We start from the raw sequence: 25,964 nt of genomic DNA on the forward strand, positions 1-25,964 counted from the left end.
CTCACCCAACTACCTCCTCACCCACCTCCCACCTCACCCACCTGCCACCTCACCCACCTACCACTTCAATCACCTACCACGTCACACACCTGCCTCCTCATCCACCTGCCTCCTCACCCACCTACCACCTCAACCACCTACCACCTCACCCACCTGCCACCTCACCCACCTGCCTCCTCATCCAACTACCACCTCACCCACCTACCACCTTACCCACCTATCACCTCACCCATCTACCACCTCAGCCTCCTGCCTCCTCACTCACCTACCACCTCACCCATCTACCACCCTACCCATCAACAACCTAACCCACCTACCACCTCACCCACCTGCCACCTCACCCACCTACCACCTCACCCACCTACCACCTCACCCACCTGCCTCCTCATCCACCTGCCTCCTCACCCACCTACCACCTCAACCACCTACCACCTCACCCACCTGCCACCTCACCCACCTGCCTCCTCATCCAACTACCACCTCACCCACCTACCACCTTACCCACCTATCACCTCACCCATCTACCACCTCAGCCTCCTGCCTCCTCACTCACCTACCACCTCACCCATCTACCACCCTACCCATCAACAACCTCACCCACCTATCACCTCACCCTCCTGCCTCCTCACCCAACTGTCACCTCATCCACCTACCTCCTCACCCAACTACCTCCTCACCCACCTCCCACCTCACCCACCTGCCACCTCACCCACCTACCACTTCAATCACCTACCACGTCACACACCTGCCTCCTCATCCACCTGCCTCCTCACCCACCTACCACCTCAACCACCTACCACCTCACCCACCTGCCACCTCACCCACCTGCCTCCTCATCCAACTACCACCTCACCCACCTACCACCTTACCCACCTATCACCTCACCCATCTACCACCTCAGCCTCCTGCCTCCTCACTCACCTACCACCTCACCCATCTACCACCCTACCCATCAACAACCTAACCCACCTACCACCTCACCCACCTGCCTCCTCACTCACCTACCACCTCACCCACCTATCACCTCACCCTCCTGCCTCCTCACCCACCTGTCACCTCACCCACCTACCTCCTCACTCAACTACCTCCTCACCCACCTCCCACCTCACCCACCTACAACCTCACCCACCTACCACCTCACCGACATGCATCCTCACCCACCTACCACCTCACCCACCTACCACCTCACCCACCTGCCACCTCACCAACCTACCATTTCACCCAACTGTCACCTCACCCACCTACCACCTCACCCACCTGCCTCCTTAACCAACTACCACCTCACAAACCTACCACCTCACCCAACTACCACCTCACCCACATACCAGCTCACCCACCTACCACCTCAGCCTCTTGCCTCCTCACTCACCTACCACCTCACCCATCTACCACCTCACCAAACTGCCACCTCACCCACCTACCACCTCACCCACCTACCACCTCACCCACCTACCTCCTCTCCATTCTGCAACCTCACCCACCTACCACCTCACCGACCTGCCTCCTCACCCACCTACCACCTCACCCACCTACCACCTCACACACCTACCACCTCAGCCAACAGCCACCACCCCCACCTACCACCTCATCCACCTACCACCTCAGCGACCTACCACCTCACCCTCCTACCACCTCAGCCACCTACTGCCTCACCCACCTACCACCTAACACACCTACCACCTCACCCACTTGCCTCCTCTCCCACCATTCACCTCACCCACCTACCAAATCACCCACCTGCCTCCCCGCTCACCTACAACCTCACCCACCTATCATCTCACCCTCCTGCCTCCTCACCCACCTGCATCCTTAATCAACTACCACCTCACCCACCTACCACCTCACCCACCTACCACCTCATCCACCTACAACCTCACCCACCTACCACCTCACTCACCTACCACCTCACCCACCTACCACCTCACCCACCTGCCACCTCACCCACCTACCACCTCACCCACCTACCACCTCACCAACCTGCCACCCCACCCACCTGCCTCCTCACCCACCTACCACCTCACCCAACTACCACCTCACGCACCTACCACGTCATCCACCTGCCTCCTCGCACACCTACCACCTCAACCACCTACGACCTCACCCACCTGCCTCCTCACCCACCTACCACTTCACCCACCTACCACCTCACCTACCTGCCTACTCATCCACCTGCCTCCTCACCCACCTGCCACCTCAACCACCTACGACCTCACCCACCTGCCACCTCATCCACCTGCCTCCTCGCACACCTACCACCTCAATCACCTACGACCTCACCCACCTGCTACCTCACCCACCTACCACCTCACCTACCTACCACCTCACTCACCTGCCACCTCACCCACCTACCATCTCACCCACCTACCAGCTCACCACCTGCCTCCTCACCCACCTGCCTCCTGACCCACCTACCACCTCGCCCACCTTCCTCCTCATCCAACTACCACCTCACCCACCTACCACCTCACCCACCTACCACCTCAGCCTCCTGCCTCCTCACTCACCTACCACCTCACCCATCTACCACCCTACCCATCAACAACCTCACCCACCTATCACCTCACCCTCCTGCCTCCTCACCCAACTGTCACCTCATCCACCTACCTCCTCACCCAACTACCTCCTCACCCACCTCCCACCTCACCCACCTGCCACCTCACCCACCTACCACTTCAATCACCTACCACGTCACACACCTGCCTCCTCATCCACCTGCCTCCTCACCCACCTACCACCTCAACCACCTACCACCTCACCCACCTGCCACCTCACCCACCTGCCTCCTCATCCAACTACCACCTCACCCACCTACCACCTTACCCACCTATCACCTCACCCATCTACCACCTCAGCCTCCTGCCTCCTCACTCACCTACCACCTCACCCATCTACCACCCTACCCATCAACAACCTAACCCACCTACCACCTCACCCACCTGCCTCCTCACTCACCTACCACCTCACCCACCTATCACCTCACCCTCCTGCCTCCTCACCCACCTGTCACCTCACCCACCTACCTCCTCACTCAACTACCTCCTCACCCACCTCCCACCTCACCCACCTACAACCTCACCCACCTACCACCTCACCGACATGCATCCTCACCCACCTACCACCTCACCAACCTACCACTTCAGCCACCTACCACCTCACCCACCTATCACCTCACTGACTTGCCACCTCACCCCCCTGCCTCCTCACCCATCTACCACCTCACCCACCTACCACCTCACTCACCTGCCACCTCACCTACCTACCACCTCACCCACCTGCCACCTCACCCACCTGCCTCTTCACCCACCTACCATCTCACCCACCTACCACCTCACCCTCCTGCCTCCTCACCCACCTTCCACATCACCCAACTACCACCTCACCCACCTACCACCTCACCCACCTACCACCTCAGCCTCTTGCCTCCTCACTCATCTACCACCTCTCCAATCTGCAACCTCACCCACCTACCACCTCACCGACCTGCCTCCTCACCCACCTACCACCTCACCCACCTACCACCTCACCCACCTACCACCTCAGCCACCTACCACCTCACCCACCTACCAGCTCAGCCACTTACCACCTCACCCTCTTACCACCTCAGCCACCTACCGCCTCACCCACCTACCACCTCACCCACCTACCACTTCACCCACCTACCACCTCACTAACCTACCACTTCAGCCACCTACCACCTCACCGACCTACCACATCACCGACCTGCCTCCTCACCCACCTACCACCTCACCCACCTACCACCTCACCCACCTACCACCTCAGCCACCTACCACCTCACCCACCTACCAGCTCAGCCACTTATCACCTCACCCTCTTACCACCTCAGCCACTTACCGCCTCACCCACCTACCACCTCACCCACCTACCACCTCACCCACCTACCACCTCACTAACCTACCACTTCAGCCACCTACCACCTCACCGACCTACCACATCACCCACCTGCCTCCTCACCCACCTACCACCTCACCCAATTATCACATCACTGACCTGCCACCTCACACCCTGCCTCCTCACCCACCTACCTCCTCACCCACCTACCACCTCACCCACCTACCACCTCAGTCATGTACCACCTCACTCACCTGCCACCTCACCCACCTACCATCTCACCCACCTACCATCTCACCCGCCTACCACCTCACCCACCTACCTCCTCACCCATCTGCAACCTCACCCACCTACCGCCTCACCCAGCTACCAACTCACTCAACTGCCTCCTCACCCACCTGCCTCCTCACCCACCTACCACCTCACCCACCTGCCTCTTCACCCACCTACCACCTCACCCACCTACCACATCACCCAGCTGCCACCTCACTCACCTACCACCTCACCCATCTACCACCACACCCACCTACCACCTCACCCTCCTGCCACCTCACCCACCTACCATTTCACCCACGTATCACCTCACCCACCCACCACCTCACCCTCCTGCCTCCTCACCCACCTTCCACATCACCCAACTACCACCTCACCCACCTACCACCTCACCCACCTACCACCTCAGCCTCTTGCCTCCTCACTCACCTACCACCTCATCAATCTGCAACCTCACCCAACTACCACCTCACCGACCTGCCTCCTCACCCACCAACCACCTCACCCACCTACCACCTCACCCACCTACCACCTCAGCCACCTACCTCCTCACCCACCTACCACCTCACACACCTACCCCCTCAGCCACCTGCCACCTCTCCCACCTACCACCTCACCCACCTACCAGCTCAGCCACTTACCACCTCACCCTCCTACCACCTCAGCCACCTACCGCCTCACCCACCTACCACCTCACCCACCTACCACCTCAGCCACCTACCTCCTCACCCACCTACCACCTCACACACCTACCACCTCAGCCACCTACCTCCTCACCCACCTACCACCTCACACACCTACCACCTCAGCCACCTACCACCTCACCCTCCTACCACCTCAGCCACCTACCTCCTCACCCACCTACCACCTCACACACCTACCACCTCAGCCACCTGCCTCTTCACCCACCTACCACCTCACCCACCTACCACATCACCCAGCTGCCACCTCACTCACCTACCACCTCACCCATCTACCACCACACCCACCTACCACCTCACCCTCCTGCCACCTCACCCACCTACCATTTCACCCACGTATCACCTCACCCACCTACCACCTCACCCTCCTGCCTCCTCACCCACCTTCCACATCACCCAACTACCACCTCACCCACCTACCACCTCACCCACCTACCACCTCAGCCTCTTGCCTCCTCACTCACCTACCACCTCACCAATCTGCAACCTCACCCACCTACCACCTCACCGACCTGCCTCCTCACCCACCTACCACCTCACCCACCTACCACCTCACCCACCTACCACCTCAGCCACCTACCTCCTCACCCACCTACCACCTCACACACCTACCCCCTCAGCCACCTGCCACCTCTCCCACCTACCACCTCACCCACCTACCAGCTCAGCCACTTACCACCTCACCCTCCTACCACCTCAGCCACCTGCCGCCTCACCCACCTACCACCTCACCCACCTACCACCTCAGCCACCTACCTCCTCACCCACCTACCACCTCACACACCTACCACCTCAGCCACCTACCTCCTCACCCACCTACCACCTCACACACCTACCACCTCAGCCACCTACCACCTCACCCTCCTACCACCTCAGCCACCTACCTCCTCACCCACCTACCACCTCACACACCTACCACCTCAGCCACCTGCCACCTCCCCCACCTACCACCCCACCCACCTACCACCTCAGCCACCTACCACCTCACCCTCCTACCACCTCAGCCACCTACCGCCTCACCCACCTAGCACCTAACACACCTACCACCTCACCCACTTGCCTCCTCTCCCACCATTCACCTCACCCACCTACCAAATCACCCACCTGCCTCCTCACTCACCTACAACCACACCCACCTATCACCTCACCCTCCTGCCTCCTCAAACACCTGCCTCCTTAATCAACTACCACCTCACCCACTTACCACCTCACCCACCTAACACCTCATCCACCTACAACCTCACCCACCTGCCTCCTCACTCACCTACCACCTCACCCACCTACCACCTCACCCACCTGCCACCTCACCCACCTACCACCTCACCCACCTACCACCTCACCCACCTGCCTCCTCATCCACCTGCCTCCTCACCCACCTACCACCTCAACCACCTACCACCTCACCCACCTGCCACCTCACCCACCTGCCTCCTCATCCAACTACCACCTCACCCACCTACCACCTTACCCACCTATCACCTCACCCATCTACCACCTCAGCCTCCTGCCTCCTCACTCACCTACCACCTCACCCATCTACCACCCTACCCATCAACAACCTAACCCACCTACCACCTCACCCACCTGCCTCCTCACTCACCTACCACCTTACCCACCTATCACCTCACCCTCCTGCCTCCTCACCCACCTGTCACCTCACCCACCTACCTCCTCACCCACCTACCTCCTCACCCACCTCCCACCTCACCCACCTACAACCTCACCCACCTACCACCTCACCGCCCTGCATCCTCACCCACCTACCACCTCACCAACCTACCACTTCAGCCACCTACCACCTCACCCACCTATCACCTCACTGACCTGCCACCTCACCCCCCTGCCTCCTCACCCATCTACCTCCTCACCCACCTACCACCTCACCCACCTACCACCTCACTCACCTGCCACCTCACCTACCTACCACCTCAGTCACCTACCACCTCCCTCACCTGCCACCTCACCCACCTACCATCTCACCCACCTACAATCTCACCCGCCTACCACCTCACCCACCTACCTCCTCACCCATCTGCAACCTCACCCACCTACCACCTCACCCACCTACCAACTCACTCACCTGCCTCCTCACCCACCAGCCTCCTCATCCACCTACCACCTCACCCACCTGCCTCTTCACCCACCTACCATCTCACCCACCTACCACCTCACCCAGCTGCCACCTCACTCACCTACCACCTCACCCATCTACCACCTCACCCACCTACCACCTCACCCTCCTGCCACCTCACCCACCTACCATTTCACCCACCTATCACCTCACCCACCTACTACCTCACCCTCCTGCCTCCTCACCCACCTTCCACATCACCCAACTACCACCTCACCCACCTACCACCTCACCCACCTACCACCTCAGCCTCTTGCCTCCTCACTCACCTACCACCTCTCCAATCTGCAACCTCACCCACCTACCACCTCACCGACCTGCCTCCTCACCCACCTACCACCTCACCCACCTACCACCTCACCCACCTACCACCTCAGCCACCTACCTCCTCACCCACCTACCACCTCACACACCTACCCCCTCAGCCACCTGCCACCTCCCCCACCTACCACCTCACCCACCTACCAGCTCAGCCACTTACCACCTCACCCTCTTACCACCTCAGCCACCTACCGCCTCACCCACCTACCACCTCACCCACCTACCACCTCACCCACCTACCACCTCACTAACCTACCACTTCAGCCACCTACCACCTCACCGACCTACCACATCACCCACCTGCCTCCTTACCCACCTACCACCTCACCCAACTATCACATCACTGACCTGCCACCTCACCCCCTGCCTCCTCACCCACCTACCTCCTCACCCACCTACCACCTCACCCACCTACCACCTCAGTCATGTACCACCTCACTCACCTGCCTCCTCACCCACCTGCCACCTCATCCACCTGCCTCCTCGCACACCTACCACCTCAACCACCTACGACCTCACCCACCTGCTACCTCACCCACCTACCACCTCACCTACCTACCACCTCACTCACCTGCCACCTCACCCACCTACCATCTCACCCACCTACCAGCTCACCACCTGCCTCCTCACCCACCTGCCTCCTGACCCACCTACCACCTCGCCCACCTTCCTCCTCATCCAACTACCACCTCACCCACCTACCACCTCACCCACCTACCACCTCAGCCTCCTGCCTCCTCACTCACCTACCACCTCACCCATCTACCACCCTACCCATCAACAACCTCACCCACCTATCACCTCACCCTCCTGCCTCCTCACCCAACTGTCACCTCACCCACCTACCTCCTCACCCAACTACCTCCTCACCCACCTCCCACCTCACCCACCTGCCACCTCACCCACCTACCACTTCAATCACCTACCACGTCACACACCTGCCTCCTCATCCACCTGCCTCCTCACCCACCTACCACCTCAACCACCTACCACCTCACCCACCTGCCACCTCACCCACCTGCCTCCTCATCCAACTACCACCTCACCCACCTACCACCTTACCCACCTATCACCTCACCCATCTACCACCTCAGCCTCCTGCCTCCTCACTCACCTACCACCTCACCCATCTACCACCCTACCCATCAACAACCTAACCCACCTACCACCTCACCCACCTGCCTCCTCACTCACCTACCACCTCACCCACCTATCACCTCACCCTCCTGCCTCCTCACCCACCTGTCACCTCACCCACCTACCTCCTCACTCAACTACCTCCTCACCCACCTCCCACCTCACCCACCTACAACCTCACCCACCTACCACCTCACCGACATGCATCCTCACCCACCTACCACCTCACCAACCTACCACTTCAGCCACCTACCACCTCACCCACCTATCACCTCACTGACTTGCCACCTCACCCCCCTGCCTCCTCACCCATCTACCACCTCACCCACCTACCACCTCACTCACCTGCCACCTCACCTACCTACCACCTCACCCACCTGCCACCTCACCCACCTGCCTCTTCACCCACCTACCATCTCACCCACCTACCACCTCACCCTCCTGCCTCCTCACCCACCTTCCACATCACCCAACTACCACCTCACCCACCTACCACCTCACCCACCTACCACCTCAGCCTCTTGCCTCCTCACTCACCTACCACCTCTCCAATCTGCAACCTCACCCACCTACCACCTCACCGACCTGCCTCCTCACCCACCTACCACCTCACCCACCTACCACCTCACCCACCTACCACCTCAGCCACCTACCACCTCACCCACCTACCAGCTCAGCCACTTACCACCTCACCCTCTTACCACCTCAGCCACCTACCGCCTCACCCACCTACCACCTCACCCACCTACCACTTCACCCACCTACCACCTCACTAACCTACCACTTCAGCCACCTACCACCTCACCGACCTACCACATCACCGACCTGCCTCCTCACCCACCTACCACCTCACCCACCTACCACCTCACCCACCTACCACCTCAGCCACCTACCACCTCACCCACCTACCAGCTCAGCCACTTATCACCTCGCCCTCTTACCACCTCAGCCACTTACCGCCTCACCCACCTACCACCTCACCCACCTACCACCTCACCCACCTACCACCTCACTAACCTACCACTTCAGCCACCTACCACCTCACCGACCTACCACATCACCCACCTGCCTCCTCACCCACCTACCACCTCACCCAACTATCACATCACTGACCTGCCACCTCACACCCTGCCTCCTCACCCACCTACCTCCTCACCCACCTACCACCTCACCCACCTACCACCTCAGTCATGTACCACCTCACTCACCTGCCACCTCACCCCCTGCCTCCTCACCCACCTGCCTCCTCACCCACTTACCACCTCACCCACCTGCCACCTCACCCACCTGCCTCCTCACCCGCCTACCACCTCACCCACCTACCTCCTCACCCACCTACCACCTCACCCACCTACCACCTCACTCACCTGCCACCTCACCCACCTACCATCTCACCCACCTACCACCTCACCCACCTACCACCTCACTCACCTGCCATCTCACCTAGCTACCACCTCAGTCACCTACCACCTCACTCACCTGCCACCTCACCCACCTACCATCTCACCCACCTACCATCTCACCCGCCTACCACCTCACCCACCTACCTCCTCACCCATCTGCAACCTCACCCACCTACCACCTCACCCACCTACCAACTCTCTCAACTGCCTCCTCACCCACCTGCCTCCTCACCCACCTACCACCTCACCCACCTGCCTCTTCACCCACCTACCACCTCACCCACATACCACATCACCCAGCTGCCACCTCACTCACCTACCACCTCACCCATCTACCACCACACCCACCTACCACCTCACCCTCCTGCCACCTCACCCACCTACCATTTCACCCACGTATCACCTCACCCACCCACCACCTCACCCTCCTGCCTCCTCACCCACCTTCCACATCACCCAACTACCACCTCACCCACCTACCACCTCACCCACCTACCACCTCAGCCTCTTGCCTCCTCACTCACCTACCACCTCACCAATCTGCAACCTCACCCAACTACCACCTCACCGACCTGCCTCCTCACCCACCAACCACCTCACCCACCTACCACCTCACCCACCTACCACCTCAGCCACCTACCTCCTCACCCACCTACCACCTCACACACCTACCCCCTCAGCCACCTGCCACCTCTCCCACCTACCACCTCACCCACCTACCAGCTCAGCCACTTACCACCTCACCCTCCTACCACCTCAGCCACCTACCGCCTCACCCACCTACCACCTCACCCACCTACCACCTCAGCCACCTACCTCCTCACCCACCTACCACCTCACACACCTACCACCTCAGCCACCTACCTCCTCACCCACCTACCACCTCACACACCTACCACCTCAGCCACCTACCACCTCACCCTCCTACCACCTCAGCCACCTACCTCCTCAGCCACCTACCTCCTCACCCACCTACCACCTCACACACCTACCACCTCAGCCACCTGCCTCTTCACCCACCTACCACCTCACCCACCTACCACATCACCCAGCTGTCACCTCACTCACCTACCACCTCACCCATCTACCACCACACCCACCTACCACCTCACCCTCCTGCCACCTCACCCACCTACCATTTCACCCACGTATCACCTCACCCACCTACCACCTCACCCTCCTGCCTCCTCACCCACCTTCCACATCACCCAACTACCACCTCACCCACCTACCACCTCACCCACCTACCACCTCAGCCTCTTGCCTCCTCACTCACCTACCACCTCACCAATCTGCAACCTCACCCACCTACCACCTCACCGACCTGCCTCCTCACCCACCTACCACCTCACCCACCTACCACCTCACCCACCTACCACCTCAGCCACCTACCTCCTCACCCACCTACCACCTCACACACCTACCCCCTCAGCCACCTGCCACCTCTCCCACCTACCACCTCACCCACCTACCAGCTCAGCCACTTATCACCTCACCCTCCTACCACCTCAGCCACCTGCCGCCTCACCCACCTACCACCTCACCCACCTACCACCTCAGCCACCTACCTCCTCACCCACCTACCACCTCACACACCTACCACCTCAGCCACCTACCTCCTCACCCACCTACCACCTCACACACCTACCACCTCAGCCACCTACCACCTCACCCTCCTACCACCTCAGCCACCTACCTCCTCACCCACCTACCACCTCACACACCTACCACCTCAGCCACCTGCCACCTCCCCCACCTACCACCCCACCCACCTACCACCTCAGCCACCTACCACCTCACCCTCCTACCACCTCAGCCACCTACCGCCTCACCCACCTAGCACCTAACACACCTACCACCTCACCCACTTGCCTCCTCTCCCACCATTCACCTCACCCACCTACCAAATCACCCACCTGCCTCCTCACTCACCTACAACCTCACCCACCTATCACCTCACCCTCCTGCCTCCTCAAACACCTGCCTCCTTAATCAACTACCACCTCACCCACTTACCACCTCACCTACCTAACACCTCATCCACCTACAACCTCACCCACCTGCCTCCTCACTCACCTACCACCTCACCCACCTACCACCTCACCCACCTGCCACCTCACCCACCTACCACCTCACCCACCTACCACCTCACCCACCTGCCTCCTCATCCACCTGCCTCCTCACCCACCTACCACCTCAACCACCTACCACCTCACCCACCTGCCACCTCACCCACCTGCCTCCTCATCCAACTACCACCTCACCCACCTACCACCTTACCCACCTATCACCTCACCCATCTACCACCTCAGCCTCCTGCCTCCTCACTCACCTACCACCTCACCCATCTACCACCCTACCCATCAACAACCTAACCCACCTACCACCTCACCCACCTGCCTCCTCACTCACCTACCACCTTACCCACCTATCACCTCACCCTCCTGCCTCCTCACCCACCTGTCACCTCACCCACCTACCTCCTCACCCACCTACCTCCTCACCCACCTCCCACCTCACCCACCTACAACCTCACCCACCTACCACCTCACCGCCCTGCATCCTCACCCACCTACCACCTCACCAACCTACCACTTCAGCCACCTACCACCTCACCCACCTATCACCTCACTGACCTGCCACCTCACCCCCCTGCCTCCTCACCCATCTACCTCCTCACCCACCTACCACCTCACCCACCTACCACCTCACTCACCTGCCACCTCACCTACCTACCACCTCAGTCACCTACCACCTCCCTCACCTGCCACCTCACCCACCTACCATCTCACCCACCTACAATCTCACCCGCCTACCACCTCACCCACCTACCTCCTCACCCATCTGCAACCTCACCCACCTACCACCTCACCCACCTACCAACTCACTCACCTGCCTCCTCACCCACCAGCCTCCTCATCCACCTACCACCTCACCCACCTGCCTCTTCACCCACCTACCATCTCACCCACCTACAACCTCACCCACCTACCACCTCACCGCCCTGCATCCTCACCCACCTACCACCTCACCAACCTACCACTTCAGCCACCTACCACCTCACCCACCTATCACCTCACTGACCTGCCACCTCACCCCCCTGCCTCCTCACCCATCTACCTCCTCACCCACCTACCACCTCACCCACCTACCACCTCACTCACCTGCCACCTCACCTACCTACCACCTCAGTCACCTACCACCTCCCTCACCTGCCACCTCACCCACCTACCATCTCACCCACCTACAATCTCACCCGCCTACCACCTCACCCACCTACCTCCTCACCCATCTGCAACCTCACCCACCTACCACCTCACCCACCTACCAACTCACTCACCTGCCTCCTCACCCACCAGCCTCCTCATCCACCTACCACCTCACCCACCTGCCTCTTCACCCACCTACCATCTCACCCACCTACCACCTCACCCAGCTGCCACCTCACTCACCTACCACCTCACCCATCTACCACCTCACCCACCTACCACCTCACCCTCCTGCCACCTCACCCACCTACCATTTCACCCACCTATCACCTCACCCACCTACTACCTCACCCTCCTGCCTCCTCACCCACCTTCCACATCACCCAACTACCACCTCACCCACCTACCACCTCACCCACCTACCACCTCAGCCTCTTGCCTCCTCACTCACCTACCACCTCTCCAATCTGCAACCTCACCCACCTACCACCTCACCGACCTGCCTCCTCACCCACCTACCACCTCACCCACCTACCACCTCACCCACCTACCACCTCAGCCACCTACCTCCTCACCCACCTACCACCTCACACACCTACCCCCTCAGCCACCTGCCACCTCCCCCACCTACCACCTCACCCACCTACCAGCTCAGCCACTTACCACCTCACCCTCTTACCACCTCAGCCACCTACCGCCTCACCCACCTACCACCTCACCCACCTACCACCTCACCCACCTACCACCTCACTAACCTACCACTTCAGCCACCTACCACCTCACCGACCTACCACATCACCCACCTGCCTCCTTACCCACCTACCACCTCACCCAACTATCACATCACTGACCTGCCACCTCACCCCCTGCCTCCTCACCCACCTACCTCCTCACCCACCTACCACCTCACCCACCTACCACCTCAGTCATGTACCACCTCACTCACCTGCCTCCTCACCCCCCTGCCTCCTCACCCACCTGCCTCCTCACCCACTTACCACCTCACCCACCTGCCACCTCACCCACCTGCCTCCTCACCCGCCTACCACCTCACCCACCTACCTCCTCACCCACCTACCACCTCACCCACCTACCACCTCACCCACCTACCAACTCACCCACGTACCACCTCACTCACCTGCCTCTTCACCCACCTACCACCTCACCCACCTACCACCTCACCCACCTACCACCTCACCCAGCTGTCACCTCACTCACCTACCACCTCACCCATCTACCACCTCACCCACCTACCACCTCACCCTCCTGCCACCTCACCCACCTGCCTCCTTAACCAACTACCTCCTCACTCACCTACCACCTCACCCACCTACCACCTCACCCACCTGCCACCTCACCCACCTACCACCTCACCCACCTACCACCTCACCAATCTGCAACCTCACCCACCTACCACCTCACCGACCTGCCTCCTCACCCACCTACCACCTCACCCACCTACCACCTCACCCTCCTACCACCTCAGCCACCTACCTCCTCACCCACCTACCACCCCACACACCTACCCCCTCATCCACCTGCCACCTCACCCATCTACCACCTCACCCACCTACCAGCTAAGCCACTTAACACGTCACCCTCCTACCACCTCAGCCACCTACCGCCTCACCCACCTACCACCTCACCTACCTACCACCTCAGCCACCTGCCTCCTCACCCACCTACCACCTCACTCACCTGCCACCTCAGCCCCCTGCCTCCTCACCCACCTACCACCTCACCCACCTACCACTTCACCCACCTGCCTCCTCACCTACCTTCAACCTCACCCACCTATCACCTCACCCTCCTGCCTCCTCACCCACCTGCCACCTCACCCACCTACCTCCTCACCCACCTACCTCCTCACCCACCTACCACCTCAGCCACCTACCACCTCCCCCACCTACCACCTCACCCACCTACCACCTCACCCACCGGCCACCTCACCACCTACTCACCCTACCACCCTACCCGTCCACTGATCCATCCATTCGTCAATTCGCTAACATTCATACAGCTAGTGCCGTAAAAAGGCGTCATGATTACTACGCTGATTTTCTTAGCTGCTCTCTGCATTGATTTCTACACTGAGGATGTTCTGCTGCATCCTGGATTGGAATTCTGACCTTTTTAAATGTATCCAGGTATGTGGGTAGTTTTGGACCTGATCAGTATCAGACACTGTGATTCCAAACCTGATCAGATAAATTGAGCCTTCCTCTCTGCAACCACTTTATCAAAACGTTTCCTAATTTTAAACACCTCTATTAGGTCACATCTCAGCCTTCTTTATCAAGAGAAAGGCAGCACACAGCCTGTCAACCCTTTCCCGCTATGAATACACCTGCACTTGTGGCATCATCCTCCTGAATTTTCATTTATATAGCGCCTTTCACGTACTCAGGACATTCAAAAGTGGCTTACAACCAAATATTTTTGAAGTGTGGTGACTGCTGTAAACGTGGGGAAATAGCAGCCAATTTGTGCAGAATAAGTCCCAGAAACAGCAACGTGATAAACGACCAGTTAATGGCAACAGAATCAGGGGTAAAATGAAGAAAATAAAGTGTATACAATGAGTTGTAATGATCTGGAATGCTCTGGCTGAAAGGGCAATAGAAGCAGATTCAAAAATAACTTCAAAAAGCAGTTGAGTCAATATTTGGAAGATAAAAAATTGCAGGACTTTGAGGAAAAGGCAGGATATGAGTCTAATTAGGCCGATTTTTCAAACAGCCAGCAAAAGCATGATGGGCAGAATGGCTTCCTGCTGTGTTGTATCGTTCTACGATAATCGATTTTAGTGATGTTGGCTAAATGATAAACATTGATGAGGACACCCGGGGAGCTCCCTGCTGCTGTTCTTCGAATAGTGTCAGGGGCATTTTATATTAACCTGAGAGGGAGATAAGGCCTCAGGGAGCAGCACCTCCTCACAATGACCATGAAGTGTCAGTCTGGATATTGGCTAGTCTCTGGGACTGGGATTGAACCAATAACCCTCTAACGCAGAGTCGAGAGTGCTACCACTCTCATCAAGGGCGACACTTTGATTTTGAAGACGCTTTTAAATGCAAGGAGGGAGGTAGCAAGACAAAGTGGTTTAAGGAGGACACTCTGGAGGCGGAACCTAGACTGTTGAAATCATCTCAGCCCAGGATATCGCTGCAGGAGTTTGTCAGGATGCCGTCCTAAGCCCAACCATCTTCAGCTGCTTCATCGATGACCTTTTACCCTGCTCCCTGCCTGGCGGTCATAAGGTCAGAAGTGAAGCAGTTTACTGATGAGAAAAATAGTGAGAGAAGATGTTGAGCGAGCAACATCCCACACGCTCGCAATCTTCAGGCCGGTTGGAGCCACACCCTCCATCAATTAAGAGGCCACTTAAGGCCATTAAGGCCGCAAAGCGCTCAGTCCAAGCAGGGCTCACCCCCTTGACCAACTCCGGTGTCATTGACAGTCGGCACTCACAATCTAACACCCCTGACCTCCACGGGGGTGCTGCCAGCCCTTAACACTTCAACACACTGACCCATGCCACCACAGTACTCACCCTTCCCAAGCACAGCAGCTCGTTAAACCTTTTGTGGCACTGCAGCCATGTCTGCCACACAACGTCGTGGCTGCAGAGCTGGGCTGCCACCTCCACCTTAGCTTTTTTTGTCAGGTGCAGTGCCCTCCTCCTTCCATCTCTGGGGGTAAGGGTGTCCTTCCTGACAGCCACCTCCTCCAACAGCACCGCAAGGCATGGATCCGAAAACCGGCGGGTGGGGGGGGGGAGGAGCAAGTGCCCACTCGACCTGCCCTCCCGCCTGGTATCTCCAGCTGCACTTGATGCCATAACTTCCATGTTCACATCGCAGAAGCCGTGTTCTTCCCCGGCAGCCTTCGAGGAGCTGCCTGTGCAGCTATTGGAGCCAGCAGCCAACAGGCCCCACCCCCGCCCACCCCTTCCCGGCCATTGGGAGGACGCGTCCCACGCCGGGCGGGCTTTCATTGGCCAGCCACAGTGAAATGGCGGTCGGGGGCCGATCACGGTGGGGAGGAGCGTTTCCCGAATGGTCACTGGCCCACTAATTATGCCCTCCCGCCAAGGGTAAAATTCAGGTCATATTCCTACACTGCGCTGCCATTTAATGTAACATTAATGGGGATTAAAATCTGAGAACAACAGAATCAATGAAGTCACTTTAGATGGCGCTACAACACAAGAATACAGCAAGATAGCATTGCTGTGCTGGAAGAGTGCTGTGTGGTAATAATTCCATTCCATCACTAAGAGGAGATGCAGGCCAGGAAGTGGAAACTTTCAGCAGAGAGCCCGCCCATATGTTGAACCCTTTGACCCCAACATAAAAGGGCAGTGCTGTCACTTTCTACATCTAGTTGGAATGATGCTCATATGTGGAGATGCCTCAGAAAAGTTTTTGGTGTTTTTTGAGCTATTTGAGGGATGGAATATATTTTTGAAATGTCACTTTGGTTAGCTCCTCGGTGTTAGGATTCTTTTGTTTGACAAATTTCAAAAATACAACCTGAAAGTCAAAAAGATTGGGTTTAAAAGGTTTCACTTTGTGGATTGGAATACAATGCTGATCTGAATCTTTTAAGCTTTTGTATTCTGAATCTATCTCTGAATACATTTTTATTCATTATTGGGTTGTGGGCATTGCTGGCAAGGCTGGCATTTATTGGTCACCCCTCGTTTACTGAGAACATGGTGATGGACCATCTTCTTCATCTGCTACAGACCATGTGAAGGAAGCATTCCCACAGCGGCTGGTAAGAAGTTTCAGAGATTTGACCCAGTGAAGGTGAGGGGGCGGCAATATATATCCAAGTCGGGGTGAAGCTTGGAGCTGGTGGTCTATCCAAGCACCAGCTTCCCTTGTCCTTCTAAGTGGTGGGGGCCATGGGTTTGGAAGGTGCTGCCAGGGAGCGCTACAGAAGTTGCTGCAGCACATCCTGTACAGCACACCACAGTCATGAGATGCTATTGGTGGATGTTTAAGGTATGAGCTGCAAATCAAGTAGGCTGCTTTGTCCCGCTTGGTGTCAGGCTTCTTGAGTGCTGAGGCTGCACAAGACAAGTTCAGAGAATCCATTACACATGTGCCTCAGGTGGAGAAAAGGCTTCAAGAATCAGGAGGTGAGCCATTTGCCAATGTGAAATCATGAGTGAACTGCCTCACTTCTGACCTTATGATGGGGGGAAAAGGTCATTGATGAAGCAGCTGAAGATGGTTGGGCCTAGTACAGCACCTTGACAAACTCCTGCAGCAATGTACAACTGCAGCCAGTGGAGAGTTTTCTCCTGATACCCATTGACTTCAGTGGAGCCCCCAGGCTCCTTGACTTGGTCAGATGTGGCCTTGGTGTCAATACCCTAATTGTGATTAGCTTAGTTTCTATTGTGATTCATTAATCTTCTTCCATCAAACATTACATTGTCAACAGTTAGTACTATCGCCTCAGAGTCAATGGGAAACGGGGGGAAACTCTCCCCTGGTTGCAGTCATAACTAGCACAAAGGAAGATGGTTGTGGTTGCTGGAGGTCAGTCATCTCAGCTCCAGGACATCACTGCAGGAGTTCCTCAGGGTAGTGTCCTCGGCCCAACCATCTTCAGCTGCTTCATCATTGACCTTCCTTCCATCATAAGGTCAGAAGTGGGGATGTTCACTGATGATTGTACAGTGTTCAGCACCATTCACAGCTCCTCAGATACTGAAGTAGTCCATGTCCAAATGCAGCAAGACCTGGACATTTTCCAGGCTTGGGCTAAAAAGTAACAAGTAACATTCGTGCCACACAAGTGTCAGACAATGACCCTCTCCAATGAGAGAGAATCTAACCATCGCCCCTTAACATTCAATGGCATTACCACCACTGAATCCCCCACTATCAACATCCTGGGGGTTACCATTGAACAGAAACTGTACTGGTCTAGCTATATAAATACTGTGGCTACAAGAGCAGGTCAGAGGCTAGGAATCCTGTGACAAGTAACTCACTTCCTGACTCCCCAAAGCCTGTCCACCATCTACAAGGCACAAGTCAGGAGTGTGATGGAATACTTCCCGCTTGCCTGGATGAGTGCAGCTCCCACAACACTCAAGATACCTGACATGGTCCATGACAAAGCAGCCTGCTTGGTTGGCACCCCATCCACAAACATTCATACCCTCAACCACAGTAGCAGCAGTGTGTGTACCATTTATAAGATGCACTGCAGGAATTCACCAAAACTCCTTAGACGGCGCCTTCCAAATCCATGAACATTACCATCTAGAAGGACAAGGGCAGCAGATAGCTGGGAACACCACCACCTGGAAGTTCCTCTCCAAGCCATTCACCATCCTGACTTGGAAATATATCACTGTTCCTTCGCTGTCGCTGGGTCAAAATCCTGGAACTCCCTTCCTAACAGCACTGTGGGTGTACCTACACCACATGGACTGCAGCAGTTCAAGAAGGCAGCTCACCACCACCTTCTCAAGGGCAACTAGGGATGGGCAATAAATGCTGGCCCAGCCAAAGAAACAGATCCCATAAATGAATAAAAATAATTCTTCAATCCTTCATTTAGGTTCACGAGAATGATCCCAGGAATGAAAGGCTTAACATATGAGAAACGTTTGAGAACTCTGGGTTTATACTTGATAGAGTTTAGAAGGATGAGGGGGGATCTGGTTGAAACTTACAGAATACTGAAAGGCCTGGATAGAGTGGACGTGGGGAAGATGCTTCCATTAGTAAGAGAGACTAGGACCCGAGGGCACAGCCTCAGAGTAAAGGGAAGACCTTTTAGAACAGAGAATGAGGAAAAACTTCTTTAGCCAGAGAGTGGTAAATCTATGGAATTCATTGCCACAGAAGGCTGTGGAGGCCAGGTCATTGAGTGTATTTAAGACCGAGATAGATAGGTTCTTGATTGGTAAGGGGATCAAAAGTTACAAGGAGAAGGCAGGAGAATGAGGTTGAGAAACTTATCAGCCATGATTGAATGGCGGAGCAGACTCGATGGGCCGAATGGCCTAATTTCTGCTCCTCTGTCTTACGGTCTTACGGTCTATACCATGGGAGCAAATAAGAAATGGATATAAAGAAAGATTTACATTTATATCGCACATTTCACAACCCTGGGATACACCAAAGTGCTTGGCAGCCAATGAAGTCGTTTTGAAGTTATCAGTTCTGTGAAGGGTCATGAGGACTCGAAACGTCAACTCTTTTCTTCTCCGCTGATGCTGCCAGACCTGCTGAGTTTTTCCAGGTAATTCTGTTTTTGTTTTGAAGCTTATTCACTGTTGTAATGTAGGAAGCGTGGAAGCCAATTTGTGTGCAGCAAGCTCCCACAAACAGCAATGTGATTATGACCAGATAATCCATTTTCAGGTACGGCTGAAGAATAGACAATCACAGAATCACAGAATGACTCGGTACAGAAGAGGCCCTTCAGCCCATCGAGTCTGCACCGACACGTGAGAAACACCTGACCTACCTACCTAATCCCATTTACCAGCACTTGGCCCATAGCCTTGAATGTTATGATGTGCCAAGTGCTCATCCAGGTGCTTTTTAAAGGATGTGAGGCAACCCACCTCCACCACCCTCCCAGGCAGTGCATTCCAGACCGTCACCACCCTCTGGGTAAAAAAGTTTTTCCTCACATCCCCCCTAAACCTCCTGCCCCTCACCTTGAACTTGTGTCCCCTCCTGACTGACCCTTCAACTAAGGGGAACAGCTGCTCCCTATCCACCCTGTCCATGCCCCTCATAATCTTGTACACCTCGATCAGGTCACCCCTCAGTCTTCTCTGCTCCAACGAAAATAGCCCACGTCTATCCAACCTCTCTTCATAACTTAAATGTTTCATCCCAGGCAACATCCTGGTGAATCTCCTCTGCACCCCCTCCAGTGCAATCACATCCTTCCTATAATGTGGCAACCAGAACTGCACACAGTACTCCAGCTGTGGCCTCACCAAGGTTCTGTACAGCTCCAACATGACCTCCCTACTTTTGTAATCTATGCCTCGATTGATGAAGGCAAGTGTCCCATATGCCTTTTTCACCACCCCACTAACATGCCCTTCCACCTTCAGAGATCTATGGACACACACGCCAAGGTCCCTTTGCTCCTCAGAACTTTCTAGTGCCATGCTGTTCATTGAATACTTCCTTGTCAAATTATTCCTTCCAAAGTGTATCACCTCACACTTTTCAGGGTTAAATTCTATCTGCCACTTATCTGCCCATTTGACCATCCCGTCTATTTCTTCCTGTAACCTAAGACACTCAACTTCACTGTTAACCAACCGGTCAATCTTTGTGTCATCCGCAAACGGCCAATCCTACCCCAACATAGTCATCTATGTCATTTATATAAATGACAAATAATGGGAGACCCTGCACAGATACCTGTGGTACACCACTGGACACTGGCTTCCAGTCACTAAAGCATCCTTCTGTCATCACTCTCTGCCTCCTACAACTAAGCCAATTTTGAATCCACCTTATCAAATTACCCTGTATCCCATGTGCATTTGCCTTCTTTATAAGTCTCCCATGTGGGACCTTGTCAAAGGCTTTGCTGAAATCCATATAAACTACATCAACTGCACTACCCTCATCTACACACCTGGTCACCTCTTCAAAAAATTCAATCAAATTTGTTAGGCATGACCTCCCTCTGACAAAGCCATGCTGACTATCCCTGATCAAACCTTGCCTCTCCAAGTGGAGATAGATTCTCTCCTTCAGAATTTTCTCCAATAGTTTCCCTACCACTGACGTGAGACTCACCGGCCTGTAGCTCCCTGGCTTATCTCTACAACCCTTCTTAAATAGCGGAACCACATTAACTGTTCTCCAGTCCTCTGGCACCTCCCCCGTGGCCAGAGAGGAATTAAAAATTTGGGTCAGAGACCCTGCGATCTCTTCCCTGGCCTCCCTCAGCAGTCTGGGACATAAATCATCCAGACCTGGAGATCTGTCCACTTTTAAGCCTGCCAACACCTCCAATACCTTGTCCCTCCCTCTATCAATTTGCTCAAGACCCTCACAGTCTCTTTCCCCGAGGTCGATACCTTCATCCTCATTCTCTTGGGTGAAGACGGATGTGAAGTATTCGTTTAACACTCTACTGATGTCCTGTGGCTCTGCCCATAGATTGCCCCCTTGGTCCCTAATGGGCCCTACACTTTCCCTGGTTATCCTCTTCCCATTGATATTCTTTTAGAATATCTTGGGATTTTCCCTACTTTTACCAGCCAGAGCTTTCTCATATCCCCTCTTTGCTCTCCTAGTTGCTTTCTTAAGCTCCACACTGCACTTTCATTACTCCACTAATGCCTCTGCTGATTTGCTCCCCTTGTACCTGCTAAAAGCCTTTCTTTTCCTTCTCATCATATTCTGAATATCTCTGGTTATCCATGGTTCTCTGGGCTTGTTACTCCTTCCTATCCCCCTAGAGGGAACATGTTGAGCCTGTACACTCCCCATTTCCTTTTTAAACATCCCCCACTGCTCTTCTGTAGTTTTCCCCACAAGTAGCTGTTCCCAGTCTACCTTGGCCAGATCCTGCCTTATTTTACTAAATTCCACTCTCCCCCAATCCAAAACATTTTTTTTGCAACTTGTCGATTTCTTTGTCCACAACAAACTTAAACTGTACCATAGTGATAAAAACAAAAAAACTGCGGATGCTGGAAATCCAAAACAAAAACAGAATTACCTGGAAAAACTCAGCAGATCTGGCAGCATCGGCGGAGAAGAAAAGAGTTGACGTTTCGAGTCCTCATGACCCTTCGACAGAACTTGAGTTCGAGTCCAAGAAAGAGTCTTTCTTGTCCCTATTCGGCTAACATTCTGTATCCTCTCCCCCTGCTGAATTAGTTTAAACTCCTCCCAACAGCACTAGCAAACCCGCCCGCAAGGGTGTTAGTCTCGCTCTGGTTCAGATGTAGACCGTCCCGCTTGTACAGGTCCCACCTTCCCCAGAAACGGTCCAAGTGATCCAGGAATCCAAGACCGTCCCTCCTGCACCAGCTCTTATGCCACATATTCATCTGTGCTATTCTCCTATTTCTGTGCTCACTCGCAAGTGGCACTAGGAGTAATCCAGAGATTACAACCCGAGAGGTCCTGATTTTTAGTCTACTGCCTAACTCCCTGAATTCTTGATGCAAGATGCAACATTGATGCAACATTAGCCAGGGTATCAGAGTAAACTCCCCTCCCCTTCATGATAGCAATCTTTTTCTGGTAAAGAAAATGTAGTTTTGTCTAAATTCATTCCTTCTGGAGATTTAATTCTGTCTTAAAATTGTCTCTGGTCTGGCAGAACATAAGATTGGGGCCAATTTTAGCATTTGGTACAAACAGGTGGTTTGCAAGTGGAGTGTACCTGCAGTCCATTTGTTGGGGCTGCCAAGAGGCCTAAACTATTTTGGGACCCCAGCCTGAATTCCACGGTTCCGGCAAACAAGTTGTCATTCCAATGGAGAGTGGCAGAACGCAAACACGATGATCCTGGCCTGACCAGAATAAAACTTGAAATTATTTGGGGGATTTTTCTGATAATCCAACATGATGCAGGCTGGTTTCTGCTGGTATTTGCACACCCTGCCCCCTACCACCTCCAGATTTGCCTCTTTGTCTCCCCGTCCCGGCTCGTACAGACGAGGATTGGACTGTGGCCAGCGTCTTGGAGGAACTGGCTGATAACCATCCTTCCAGTAAAAACCATGAAATGAATTTGTTCAGAACAAATATTTTATAGTCTGAATATGTAAATTTAACATTAAATTACCTACCGTCAACAGTTAGTTTATGTGTTATCTTGGCCTCTCCAGTTATTCCCATTGAACGAACATACTGACATTTATTGCTGGGAAAGAGTTAATGACTGCTCCATTTCAAGAACTAATTGAATCACCCTGCAATAATTCCATGGGTATTGGATAACTAATTTTTTATTTTGTAAGAACACCTCAGCTTATTTTACTAGCACTTCATCATTCCAAATAGAACAATTTACTTCATCCCACTGGACTATCCTATTTCAGGAATTATTGCATAACTGCTTCGTTGTTTGCTGCCAGAGCTTTTCCTGTTTATCTGGAGCACAGCTCTCTGACAGTTACTCCCCAAGTAATTGCTATCACTGTTATTACAGGACCTCGTTCTGGTTTAAATCGGCCTCAGTTCAAAAGCACTGTGTCTATTAGAAAAGGATTGCAGTCTTTGACTTGGCCAGCCGGTCATGAGGAGGGGAAGGAGAGGTTTAGAGAGAGTGTGGGAACCATAACAAGCAGGACTTATGTATATCAGCCAACTCCAATTGATGGAAGGGAGGTCTAGCCCCACCCCCACCAACACCCCCTGCCCCCCCAACAACCATCACCACATTTCCTTCAACAGTTGTTAATTTTGATCTGCTCAGCTTTTTATTGTGTTTATTGCCAACTTTTTTTCTCCTCCTTTATGATTTCCTAGATTTTTTTTATTTCCCATCCTTTCTTATTCCAGTCATTCTTTTATTTCTTTTAAATATTACTGAATCTCCCATGACTTTATCTTGTTTCACACTGGCAGGAGTGTTCCCTGTAATGCCTACAGTAATTGTCTGCTCTGGAACTATCTTTAACTAGGGCCTGAAGCTCCGCAAATCCCAATTGCTGCAAATCACAGAATCACACAGATGCTGCAGCACAGACGGAGGCCATTTGGCCCATCCTGTCTGCGCCAGCTCTCCAAATGAGCAATGTACCTGCCATTTCACCACCTTCACCCCGTAACCCAGCACATTTTTCCCCCTTGAATGCCTCGATTGAACTGGCCGCACACTCAGGCAGCACATTCCAGATCATAACCACTCACTGCATGAAAGAGTTCCTCCTCCTGTCACCACTGATTCTTTTGACAATGACCTTAAATCTTTGCCCTCTCGGTCTCAATTATTCCTCTATACATCTATCAAATCCTCTCTCTACTTTCTCTTTTCCAAGGAAAACAGTCCCAACTTTTCCAATCTATCTACATAACTGAGGTTGCTGAAGGTCAGTTGGAACTGAAATGCTATCACCAAGGAATATTTTCGATTGTCAGATGTGTGTAAATTTCTGGCTCCTGGTCAGGAGAGTGCATCATGAAATGATTGCTCTATTTATCCTTTGACTGGTCCGATGTTTGGATGATTTGGATTGTTTACATAGTTGATAAATAGACTCTGATATCACAAGCCACAAGTTAGTAACAGAAAGCTTGCTAAATGAAATCGAGCTGGCAAAACAAACTGGATGGATGCATATGTGAGTCCATTTTATCTTTCCTGGGGATGTTAAGATTTGCATTTATATAGCTCATTTCACAACGTAGGCTAACCCTCGGTGCTTTCGTACTTTTGAAGTACCTTTTCAAGTGTAATCACTGTTATAAGTAACTATAACAGCCAATTTACACTCAATAAGCTCTCACAAACAGTAACATGATGCTGACCAGATAATCTATGTGACATATGTTCGTTGAGCAATAACCATTGGCCTAGGACACTTCTTCGGATAGTGACATGGGACCTTTTACATCCACCTGAGATGGAGCCTTGGCTTAACAGCTCATTGGAAAGATAGCACCTCTGACAGTGTAGCACTCTGTCAGTCCTGTGCTAGAGTGTCAGCCTACAGTTATATACTCAAGTTGTTGGAGTAGGAATTAAACCTGCAACCTTCTGAGTCCAAGGCAAGAGTGCTACTGTTGACAGCTGCTGGTGCACATTTCCATGGAGAGTGGTCACACAATGGCTCTTCCCCCAGACCACCACCACCACCAAATGACCACTACCATCTATATGCCTAGATAATGAATCTTCACAAACCTGTTCAATGATGGGACATCCTCCGATTGCCCCACATCCATGCATGCCCTTTCCAGCA

The sequence above is a fragment of the Carcharodon carcharias genome, chromosome 9, assembly GCF_017639515.1.
Source record: "Carcharodon carcharias isolate sCarCar2 chromosome 9, sCarCar2.pri, whole genome shotgun sequence".
NCBI classification, from domain to species: Eukaryota; Metazoa; Chordata; class Chondrichthyes; order Lamniformes; family Lamnidae; genus Carcharodon; species Carcharodon carcharias.